The sequence below is a fragment of the Micropterus salmoides genome, unplaced genomic scaffold (genome assembly GCF_014851395.1).
Source record: "Micropterus salmoides isolate LMB-PRFRI ecotype aquatic unplaced genomic scaffold, ASM1485139v1 Ms_hic_scaffold_564, whole genome shotgun sequence".
NCBI classification, from domain to species: Eukaryota; Metazoa; Chordata; class Actinopteri; order Centrarchiformes; family Centrarchidae; genus Micropterus; species Micropterus salmoides.
The window spans coordinates 46,262-58,360 of NW_024044309.1; the positions used below are offsets into that span (position 1 = coordinate 46,262).

At 45.2% G+C, this 12,099-nt stretch overlaps 1 long non-coding RNA gene and 1 pseudogene across 1 annotated transcript; both read right to left on the reverse strand.

The window, feature by feature from the left end:
- Window positions 1-3,546: 3,546 nt before the first annotated feature.
- Window positions 3,547-4,702, reverse strand: LOC119889615. The gene is made up of 3 exons (XR_005442122.1): window positions 4,527-4,702; window positions 4,029-4,187; window positions 3,547-3,811 (listed from the first exon to the last, which is right to left on the reverse strand). It is a non-coding gene; the product is annotated as an uncharacterized LOC119889615 (long non-coding RNA).
- An 849-nt stretch (window positions 4,703-5,551) lies between these two features.
- On the reverse strand, window positions 5,552-8,111 carry LOC119889614 (annotated as a pseudogene).
- Window positions 8,112-12,099: the final 3,988 nt, after the last annotated feature.

Genomic DNA, 12,099 nt, shown 5'->3' on the forward strand with positions numbered 1-12,099 from the left:
ATGCAGAGGACACAGAGAGGAGGAGCAGGCAGTCAGGGACTTTCCAAGACTCAGGTGCAGTAGGAAAGAGCCAAGAGATGATGTGAATCCAAGAAACAGAGCTATAAAAGGAAGTCCAAAAGGAGGTGAAATTCAGTCGTTACATGTATTAGTACGCACCATCAGCACTCGGCGTTACTGAGGACAAGTATTAGTACGCACCATCAGCACTCGGCGTTACTGAGGACAAGTATTAGTACGTACCAACTTTACTCAGCGTTACTGAGGGCAAGTATTAATACACACCATCTGTACTCAGCATTCCTGAGGACAAGGATTAATACACACCATCTGTACTCGGCGTTACTAAGGACAAGTATTAATACGCACCATCTGTACTCAGCGTTACTGAGGACAAGTATTACTACACACCATTTGTACTCAGCATTACTGAGTAGTATTAATACACACCATCTGTACTCGGCGTTACTGAGGACAAGTATTAATACACACCATCTGTACTCGGCGTTACTGAGGACAAGTATTAATACGCACCATCTGTACTCGGCGTTACTGAGGACAAGTATTAATACGCACCATCAGCACTCGGCGTTACTGAGGACAAGTATTACTACACACCATCAGCACTCGGCGTTACTGAGGACAAGTATTACTACTCACCATCAGCACTCGGCGTTACTGAGGACAAGTATTACTACGCACCATCAGCACTCGGCGTTACTGAGGACAAGTATTAATACGCACCATCAGCACTCGGCGTTACTGAGGACAAGTATTAATACGCACCATCAGCACTCGGCGTTACTGAGGACCAGTATTAATACACGCAAATTTTACTCAGCGTTACTGAGGACAAGTATTACTACACACCATCAGCACTCGGCGTTACTGAGGACAAGTATTACTACTCACCATCAGCACTCGGCGTTACTGAGGACAAGTATTACTACGCACCATCAGCACTCGGCGTTACTGAGGACAAGTATTAATACGCACCATCAGCACTCGGCGTTACTGAGGACAAGTATTAATACGCACCATCAGCATTCGGCGTTACTGAGGACCAGTATTAATACACGCAAATTTTACTCAGCGTTACTGAGGACAAGTATTACTACACACCATCAGCACTCGGCGTTACTGAGGACAAGTATTACTACACACCATCAGCACTCGGCGTTACTGAGGACAAGTATTAATACGCACCATCAGCACTCGGCGTTACTGAGGACAAGTATTAATACGCACCATCAGCATTCGGCGTTACTGAGGACAAGTATTAATACACGCAAATTTTACTCAGCATTACTGAGGACAAGTATTACTACACACCATCAGCACTCGGCGTTACTGAGGACAAGTATTACTACACACCATCAGCACTCGGCGTTACTGAGGACAAGTATTACTACGCACCATCAGCACTCGGCGTTACTGAGGACAAGTAATACGCACCATCAGCACTCGGCGTTACTGAGGACAAGTATTAATACACGCAAACTTTACTCAGCGTTACTGAGGACAAGTATTAATACGCACCATCAGCACTCGGCGTTACTGAGGACAAGTATTACTACACACCATCAGCACTCGGCGTTACTGAGGACAAGTATTACTACTCACCATCAGCACTCGGCGTTACTGAGGACAAGTATTACTACGCACCATCAGCACTCGGCGTTACTGAGGACAAGTATTAATACGCACCATCAGCACTCGGCGTTACTGAGGACAAGTATTAATACGCACCATCAGCACTCGGCGTTACTGAGGACCAGTATTAATACACGCAAATTTTACTCAGCGTTACTGAGGACAAGTATTACTACACACCATCAGCACTCGGCGTTACTGAGGACAAGTATTACTACTCACCATCAGCACTCGGCGTTACTGAGGACAAGTATTACTACGCACCATCAGCACTCGGCGTTACTGAGGACAAGTATTAATACGCACCATCAGCACTCGGCGTTACTGAGGACAAGTATTAATACGCACCATCAGCATTCGGCGTTACTGAGGACCAGTATTAATACACGCAAATTTTACTCAGCGTTACTGAGGACAAGTATTACTACACACCATCAGCACTCGGCGTTACTGAGGACAAGTATTACTACACACCATCAGCACTCGGCGTTACTGAGGACAAGTATTAATACGCACCATCAGCACTCGGCGTTACTGAGGACAAGTATTAATACGCACCATCAGCATTCGGCGTTACTGAGGACAAGTATTAATACACGCAAATTTTACTCAGCATTACTGAGGACAAGTATTACTACACACCATCAGCACTCGGCGTTACTGAGGACAAGTATTACTACACACCATCAGCACTCGGCGTTACTGAGGACAAGTATTACTACGCACCATCAGCACTCGGCGTTACTGAGGACAAGTAATACGCACCATCAGCACTCGGCGTTACTGAGGACAAGTATTAATACACGCAAACTTTACTCAGCGTTACTGAGGACAAGTATTAATACGCACCATCAGCACTCGGCGTTACTGAGGACAAGTATTAATACACGCAAATTTTACTCAGCGTTACTGAGGACAAGTATTACTACACACCATCAGCACTCGGCGTTACTGAGGACAAGTATTACTACACACCATCAGCACTCGGCGTTACTGAGGACAAGTATTACTACGCACCATCAGCACTCGGCGTTACTGAGGACAAGTAATACGCACCATCAGCACTCGGCGTTACTGAGGACAAGTATTAATACACGCAAACTTTACTCAGCGTTACTGAGGACAAGTATTAATACGCACCATCAGCACTCGGCGTTACTGAGGACCAGTATTAATACACGCAAATTTTACTCAGCGTTACTGAGGACAAGTATTACTACACACCATCAGCACTCGGCGTTACTGAGGACAAGTATTACTACGCACCATCAGCACTCGGCGTTACTGAGGACAAGTATTAATACGCACCATCAGCATTCGGCGTTACTGAGGACAAGTATTAATACACACCATCAGCACTCGGCGTTACTGAGGACAAGTATTACTACACACCATCAGCACTCGGCGTTACTGAGGACAAGTATTAATACGCACCATCAGCACTCGGCGTTACTGAGGACAAGTATTAATACACGCAAACTTTACTCAGCGTTACTGAGGACAAGTATTACTAAACACCATTTGCAATCAGCATTGCTGAGTAGTATTAATACGCACCATCATCACTCGGCGTTACTGAGGACCGTTGTGAAAAAACGCCTGCGCGGCCGAACACATCACTTTTATGCCAACGTGCCTCCAATTAGGTTAAGACCAAGTCAGCTAACCAACATCTGATCCAGCGTCTTAGTTTAACTCCAGTGTAGCGGGCGGAGTTTGTTCCCCTCAGTTCACTCTAGGCTGAACCCCACTCGTTGTCCAGGCCTCTGGTCTTTATTGAAAGCGCTCTGAGGTAACGGCTGTTATATAAATAAAATTTAACTTTAATGCACCAAAAATATAGATCCAAAAATAAATGTTTCTGCAGCCTTAATAAGATCATCAAGACTCAAATACAGAAAACAACTTTTAATTTGAAATTACAAACAGGCTTCCTGTTCAGGTATTTACAGCTGCAAAAACATAACATCTTTATAAAAAACAACAAACAGTCCTCTTTTTTTCTGCGTCCGTGCAGTCCATTGTTATTAGACTCCCAGAATGCTTTGCGTTCAGACAGGTGTCACGTGGGTAGAGTCCATTTCCTGTTCACCTGCTGATATGGCATCCTTACTGACACGTCGCTGTCCTTCTGTTTCTTCTTCTTCGCACTTTCGACCTGCAGGACATGACAGCTCGTTACTCATTGTACAACTCTGACGATCGATAAAGTTTCTTATCGTTCATTTAATCTGCCAACAACAACGACATCGATACTTAAAGGTCAGCTGTGATTGGCTGACAACCCGGTTCATAGGATCGTGTACCGGGGTGCTCAGAGACCGGCGTGTTGGTCGCTGCATGACGAGGGAACGCTGAACTCAAAGTTAACTCACCTCTGTCGTAGGCTCCGTCCCCTCCTCTTCAGGCTCCGTGGCTGCACCGCCAGGCCCCGCCTCCTCCAGTTTTGCCCTCTTCTCTTTCTTCACGTCCTCTGCAGACGGCGTGCCGGGCGTCACAGCTTCGCCGTCGCTCTCTGCCGCCTCCCGCTTCCTCTGCAGAGCACAAAGGTCAAATACTCGTCAGCCAACACAAAGTCAGAAAAAAACGCCATCAGAAAAGGTGGTCGCTGTGACAAAGTGCTCTCACAGCGGCGTTCTGCCCGCCCCCTCATGAAGGTGAGCCCCCTCAGGTGTGGGAGGGCCCACCTCTGACTAGAGCACCAATTTAAACATTAGGTGTAAATTAAACTGTCAGCAGCCCTGAAGGTTCACAGATTCAGCCAATCAGGAGCCTCTGTGGATATTTATGTCAGCTTTATTTTCACATCGAGCCCGTGTGAAGCTCCTGGGGAAGAAACGCTTCTGATTGGTCGTCTGACCAGGTGAGTTTACCTTTGCTGAAGCAATCACTCACATGACTCCTCCGTCACCTTGGAGACCCTTTCAATGAAAGAAACAAGATTTTAAATTGGTACACACCATCAGCACTCGGCGTTACTGAGGACAAGTATTAATACTCGGCGTTACTGAGGACAAGTATTAATACGCACCATCAGCACTCTGCGTTACTGAGGACAAATATTAATACAAAGCATCTGTACTCAGCGTTATTAAGAAAAATGTATTAGTACACACCATCAGTACTCTGCGTTACTGAGGACAAGTATTAATACAAAGCATCTGTACTCAGCGTTATTAAGAAAATGTATTCGTACACACCATCAGTACTCTGCGTTACTGAGGACAAGTATTAATACACACCATCTGCAGTCAGCGTTTATATCATTATTTTATAGTGTAAAGTTAGGATCACAGTGTTAAAACTCTACAGCTCTGAGTGTAGTTGCTCCTTTCTGTATCTAACTGCCCAGGCACGTGTGTGTGAGCAAGTTTGTGTGCTTTGGGAGAAAAGGGAGGGAGCATCAAAAATACCTTGCAAAGGAAAATGTAGAAGCAGATTTTGTATTACAAAACATACATCAATATAGTCCATCACAGTAAGAATGTCCTGTTTCTAGCACAGAGCACAAAAAACACCAGTTTATTCCACAAAAGTCAGGTTATGGAAGAAATGGCATGATCAAGCAGAGTGCATGCAGAGGACACAGAGAGGAGGAGCAGGCAGTCAGGGACTTTCCAAGACTCAGGTGCAGTAGGAAAGAGCCAAGAGATGATGTGAATCCAAGAAACAGAGCAATAAAAGGAGGTCCAAAAGGAGGCGAAATTCAGTCGTTACATGTATTAGTACGCACCATCAGCACTCGGCGTTACTGAGGACAAGTATTAATACGCACCATCAGCACTCTGCGTTACTGAGGACAAGTATTAATACGCACCATCAGCACTCGGCATTACTGAGGACAAATATTACTACGCACCATCTGTACTCAGCGTTATTAAGAAAAATGTATTAGTACGCACCATCAGCACTCGGCGTTACTGACGACAAGTATTAATACACGCAATCTTTACTCGGCGTTACTAAGGACAAGTATTAATACACGCCATCTGTACTCAGCGTTACTGAGGACCTTTGTGAAAAAACGCCTGCGCGGCCGAACACATCACTTTTATGCCAACGCGCCTCCAATTAGGTTAAGACTAAGTCAGCTAACCAACATCTGATCCAGCATCCTAGTTTAACACCAGTGTAGCGGGCGGAGTTTGTTCCCCTCAGTTCACGCTCTGGATCTGAGGTCAACAGGAAGTGATGCCGACCTTCTCTCCCATGACTCCAGACCAGACTCGCCTCAGTTCCTGCATCTGACCTCCGACCCCAGGACCAGACCCAGGTGAACACACAGAGTCCGGATGCAAAGTTCCCACCTCACAGCTCACCCAGAAGATGCCTGCAACACAGAATCACGTGACCTCTGACATCACCGTGACGTCACTGATGAACCTAATCAATAGTCGTTAGATACGTGACTGCCGATCAGTGATCTTACCCAGCCTCCTCTCGGGGTCGTATTCGATCAGTTTGCTCTCGTAGATCGTTCGGACTCTCAGCTGACGTTTCACGGCGGCGATAAGCAGCAGTCGCTGGAACAGAGCGTCAGTGTCTGCAGGGCCTGCAGAGCTTAGAGGGTTACATGACAGCCAGCCAATCAGAGCAGAACAATCAAGAAAATATCCAATCAGGAAGTGGTCAGACTTACCCGAGCCAGTGCGTGTTCGCTCTGTATCGCATTGTGCAGCCGAACGATTCCCACATACTCTTTACCTGCAACAAACACAGAGTAGTGAGGGGGCTGCTGGGCTTCAGTGTGCTCACATACCACATGGAGACGTTTCTTAGTCTACAGAAACAGGAAGTGGTCACTGTACCGGCACTTTGCTGGGACTTGACCAGTCGCGTGGCTCGATCCAAGCAGACGATCAGAAACCCGGTGACCTTCGGGTCGAGCGTCCCAGTACCCATAGGATCCTCCTGATCCACGCCACAACCTCGTGAGACGACAGGTTCGCCGGTTTGTCCAGGTTGATGAACCCCGTCCTGACAGGAAGCAGAATAAACATCTATTCAAGCATTATTAGCTTAGCATTAGCTGAAGGTTACCAGACAGTGCTGTTTGCATGTTAACTTAGCATCACTCGGTTACCTGACATAGTCATGGATGTTCCTCTTCAGAGGGTTGCTACCAAGCGGCAGGGGTGTGTAATGAGCTGTCCGGATGTTCAGTTTATCAAAATTCTGCAGGAAACAAAATGAAAGTTATCAGATTTCACTTTCTGTATGAAGACAGGAAAACACATAGCCAGGCTCTTATTTTGGTAGCGCCGTCAGTTTCGTGCTCTGAAACTGATGCGTCCCGTGTTTGATATTTTATCTGCTTGTTGTTCCAAAGTGATAAATTTTTCGTATTTTAAACTAATCTGCTATAAGTCTTAGCACAATGTGATCAGTACAGGAAGTCGTCTTGGTGGCACTCGCGTCGAGTCATGCTCTCTGTGCAGTTTCGGTCATCGCCAGGCAGAACGCCGAGACGACGTCGGCACCGCGGTGGAGAGGCCCCCAGAACGGGGGCAGAGGCGGAGACCGCGACAAGATGGCCGCTCAGAGAATGAATAAACTGGTTCATCACTTCACACGCTAAAGACTAAACTTCAGGTTTTGATGTTTGTCCCCTTCAGGGAGCCGTAGTCTCACCTTCAGTAAGTAGTAGTAGTTCATTGCGACGTGTCCAGCGAGGCGGCTCTGGCCTCTGGTTTGATGAAGTCTCCGCTCTGCTGGATCTCCTGTTGCACAAACACACGGCGTCACCTGTGAACAAATGCACCTGAAGCTCAGCCAGGTGAACTCCGACTCACCCCCACTTCCTCCTCGCTGACCGCCTTCGTCTCCTTCACTGATGCTGCAAACACACGAGCAAACACATTCGGTCATCAAACCTGCAGTCAGGTCCAGACCCCCCCCCACAGAACAAGCAGCTCTGGGTAACCATGACTACATTTCTCACCATTTAATGAAAATCCTGCTTCACCTCATGATGCATTTATACTTCTACAAGTACTTTAACATGCAGTACTTTTACTTTCAGTGTACTTTAACAGTGAGGCCGCCAGGAAGCACGCGGTCCCACATTAACAGACTCGTGACACTTGGACCTCCTGAGAGAGCGGGGGAGGTGCACGAACCGAGACGAACTAACGCACACAGGGTTCAGATTAAGAACTTGGGTAACACGGATCCGGACAAAGTTCGGTAACTTTAAACCGGATATTACATCAAGAACTGCGCGCGACGGAAACTAAAAACCAGTAGTACGAGACGCGGTGCACTAAAGCCGGAACCAGATGCACTAAAACAAGGTCCACTCTAGAACCAGGTAAAGATTTCAGATGTTTGCAGAGAAACGTGGACTCACCTCCTTCTGTGTCCGCCATCTTCAACTGAGCGTCTGTGCGCACAGCGCGGCTTCTTCTTCTTCTTTTTGTAAGATTCCGGCAGTGTAGACGCTTATGAGCGTATTACTGCCCTCCACAGGTCAAAGTTTGAACTAAATTCTTACATACAATCCTGTGTCATGCAAGAATTGAAGGACTGCCTTGAGATCAGTTTATGCTTGTCACTGTGCCCAAACAAAGAGAAAACAGAAAAAGCCTTAACTCCAAGTCCTGACAGTTTATTAAAGAGTACATTTCTTTCTGCCCTATACTTTCTGCATTCCAGGAAAACATGCCCTATTGTCTCAAGACTCCCACATTCACACAAGCCAGAAACATGCTTCCCCACAATGCACAAAGAATAATTTAATCCACAGTGCCCCAACTCAACCTGCACATTTTAACCATGCGGGACAAAATGTTACATAAACATCTCTTCCTAACTTTGGGTTGTATAGAAAAGTAGTGTCTGCCTCTCTGCCAGTTTTTTATTAAGCCTCTTTAATTTTTTCTGTCAATTCCACTCTCCTAATAATACATGGACATCTACTTCTCTTCCTAAGCTCTCTTTTGCAATATTATCCACCCGTTCATTCCCCCTCACCCCAACGTGCCCGGGAACCCAGAGTTTTTTTGGAAGCGAAAGTAACCGGTAAAGACTTCAAATAGTAGCCCATGTACCATGTAATTAGAAAGGTGATTTTAGACTAAAACTAAACTAAAACAACGTTTTTTTAGTAAAATTAAGTAGCACTGGGTGTGAAAAAAACACTTCAGTTAAGTGAAATAAAAACAATAACTGATAAAATAATAACTGTTAGGCTGTGAAATGAGGTTTGCAATTAATTTAAGTCCAAATCTTTTATTCTGTCCCAACGGGGGAGTTCACCGTGTCACAGCAGCAAGGGAGAAACAAACGAGCAATAGATATCATGAGATATTATCACTGTGTCCAGCAGCAGAATGTGTTATTGAAATGTTTGCCGTGTGTTTCAGGCTGAGTGAGGACATGTGTCGCAGACTTCGGCCTCTCCAATAAGATCTACAGCGGAGATTACTACAGACAGGGCTCGGTCTCCAAGTTGCCGGTGAAGTGGATCGCTCTGGAGAGTCTCGCTGTCAACGTGTACACCACACAGAGCGTGGAGAACTCTGAGATCTACGAGTACCTGATCAAAGGAGAGTGACTGATGAAACCTCCGGACGACATGTGAGTCTAACAATTGGGCTAACGCCTCCCTCAGCTCCGCCTGCCAGGTTCCTCCCTGGTGACCCACCGTCACACCGATCTAAAGTTTTAGCGAGCGCCTAAGGACAAAAAAACAGCTCCAAAATGATCATAATTGGGGGGGAAAGCGTAAGAAAAGCTCTCCCAATTCATTTTAATAGCCATTTATCAAGCAGAAACAAACTTAAATACGACATCGTTGCCTTCCAGCAGCCTCCTCCTCTCCTCTCACGGCGCTGCATCCTAATTAGTTACATATGTTTAACAGAAATCTGCCAGGGGCCGCCCCAGGTTTTCTGTCTCCGTCATGTGGTCCAGCTCTGGTTTGTCTTGTGCAAAACAAGTCTCTTGTTTTGAAGGAGCAGTTTCCTGTGCAGCACAAACCAACTGCAGGTATAAACCTGCTTTTATCCAAAGCGACTTACAATGTCTACACGTGTCAGAGGTCGCACGCCTCTGAAAAGTCTCACCCAGGGACACAGTTATCCACTGCTCCATCGCCCCATGGAGAGCATTGTTCTTGCACAATAAATTATGACTGAAAACAACCCACAAAAATAAAACTGCTGTTTTGTCCTACTGGAATGAATATTATAGGCTACTGATGCTAAGCTACAGTAGCCTGTGCAATGTTGCGGTCCATGGTAATGATAATCAGAAAATGGTTTTATTAGTGAAACAGCTGAATCTCAACTGATGAACTATCTGGAGTCAGATCATAGCAACAGTCTAGTTAGTCTATAGCAACATCACCTTCACTGTCTGTACCTCTGTGTGTATATTGTGTAGGCTGCCTCCTTCCCCTCTCTCTCCTTACATCCCTCTTTTTCTCTCTATTCCTCTCCTGCACTCTCTCTCTCTCCTTCACCCCCAACCGGTCGAGGCAGATGGCCGCCCACCCTGAGCCATGGTTCTGCTCGAGGTTTCTGCCTCTTAAAAGGAAGTTTTTCCTTGCCTCTGTCGCCTAGTGCTTGCTCTTGGTGGGAACTGTTGGGCTTCTGTAAATATCATCACAGAGTACGGTCTAGACCTGCTCTTTTATGAAAAGCGCTGTGAGATAACTGTTGTTGTGATTTGGCGCTATATAAATAAAATTGAATTGAATTGAATTGAATAGATCATCTAACATGATACTTTCTAACGTACAGCTCTACTCCTCCAGGTTGTGCAGAGATTTTGTTTATGAAAAGAAAATGCACAGATTTCAGTCTTCAGGTAACTCATTGCTTTTACATAAAAGACCCCCCCTACCCAGAGACCCTTTCTGAGCCACGAAAAACCCTGAGAGGGTCGAGGTTCTGCCAGTGAAGGATGCAGAGTTACATACAGCCGCTGTGTTGGAGGACGAGGTTGTGATTTCTGCTTCAGAACAGCTGATTTCACTTCAGCATCCTAAACTGTGAGAATCTGAAGTTTGTAGGTGAAACCTGTAACTCCAGGTCTTCTGACACCTTCCCTATTTTCTAATAATGTCGTAATGTTTCTTTCAACGTCTTTTTATTCTCAAATTAAAAAAGTTCTTATTCCTAGGGCGTTAACAGCTTACCTACCTGGTTGATCCTGCCAGTCTATGTATGCTTGTCTCAGGTACAGTGAAACTGCGAATGGCTCATTAAATCAGTTATGGTTCCTTTGATCGCTCCAATGTTACTTGGATAACTGTGGCAATTATAGAGCTAATACATGCCAACGAGCGCTGACCTCCGGAGATGTGTGCATTTATCAGACCCAAAACCCATGCGGGGTGCCTCTCGGGGTGCCCCAGCCTCTTTGGTGACTCTAGATAACCTCGAGCCGATCGCTGGCCCTCGTGGCGGCGACGTCTCATTCGAATGTCTTAACCAAACTTTACGTGCTTGATAACTCTCCCACCCCGCTATGGAGGACCGATCCTGACACAGCCAGAAATAAATACAGAAATAAATAAATGCTCAATAAATAAATAAGCATCCAATTAAATACACAAAAAATAAAGTAAATAAATAAATGTAGGTAGTAATTAAATTATACAAGGAGACATAAATGTTTATATTTTAATTAGTGCCTTTACTTATTCACCTTTGTTATAATTACATTATTTGTTTATTCAACTTTATTTATTACTAATTTTTTTAATGTATTTATTTATGTGTTTGTTTTAATATTTTTGTCTGTTTTATTCTTCCTTTGTATTTATTTACCTTATTTATTTTCAGCCATGGTATTTATTCTGCCTGTCTTTTTTAAATTTTGTATGCATTTCTGCCTCATTATGCAAATGAGGAGGGGCTGTGTCTCAAGGGTCATCTTCTCTGCTATTGGTGGACCAGTCAGACAGGAGAGCTCCTACTCTGCCTGCAGACATCAACGATCTTGCCGCTCACACAGTCAGATGACTTCCTTCAGTGCGCTGAGGTGTTTAACAACTCTGAAGACAATACTACCAGCAATGTCTTCCTTCTCTTTTCACGTAGACGCTCCGACAGACAGTGCTTTCAGTTTGCTGCATGCATGGACACAGAACTGCGGTATAGGGAGAAGCACACGGTCAGCTGGCTGCAGCTAATCTGGAGTGCACTCGTATTCAATTCTGTATGGTAAATTCAGTTTTAACGGAGCAGAGCGAGCTGACAGGCAGAGTTAGAGACTTTTTCTGTCCGTTTCTCTCTTTACAAAGACGCATGTTGCAGTCAGAGTCTTCTCTGAGATGCGAGCACGACATACAACACAATTTATCAAATTACACATCGGATATACAGTATGAAAATAAGATTGATTGGATTATACTCACAGGAAGTATAAAACCTGTTACATGCGTAACACAGTAATGTCAGGGAAATTACTTTACTTAGATTTAAGTACTGCAGTTGT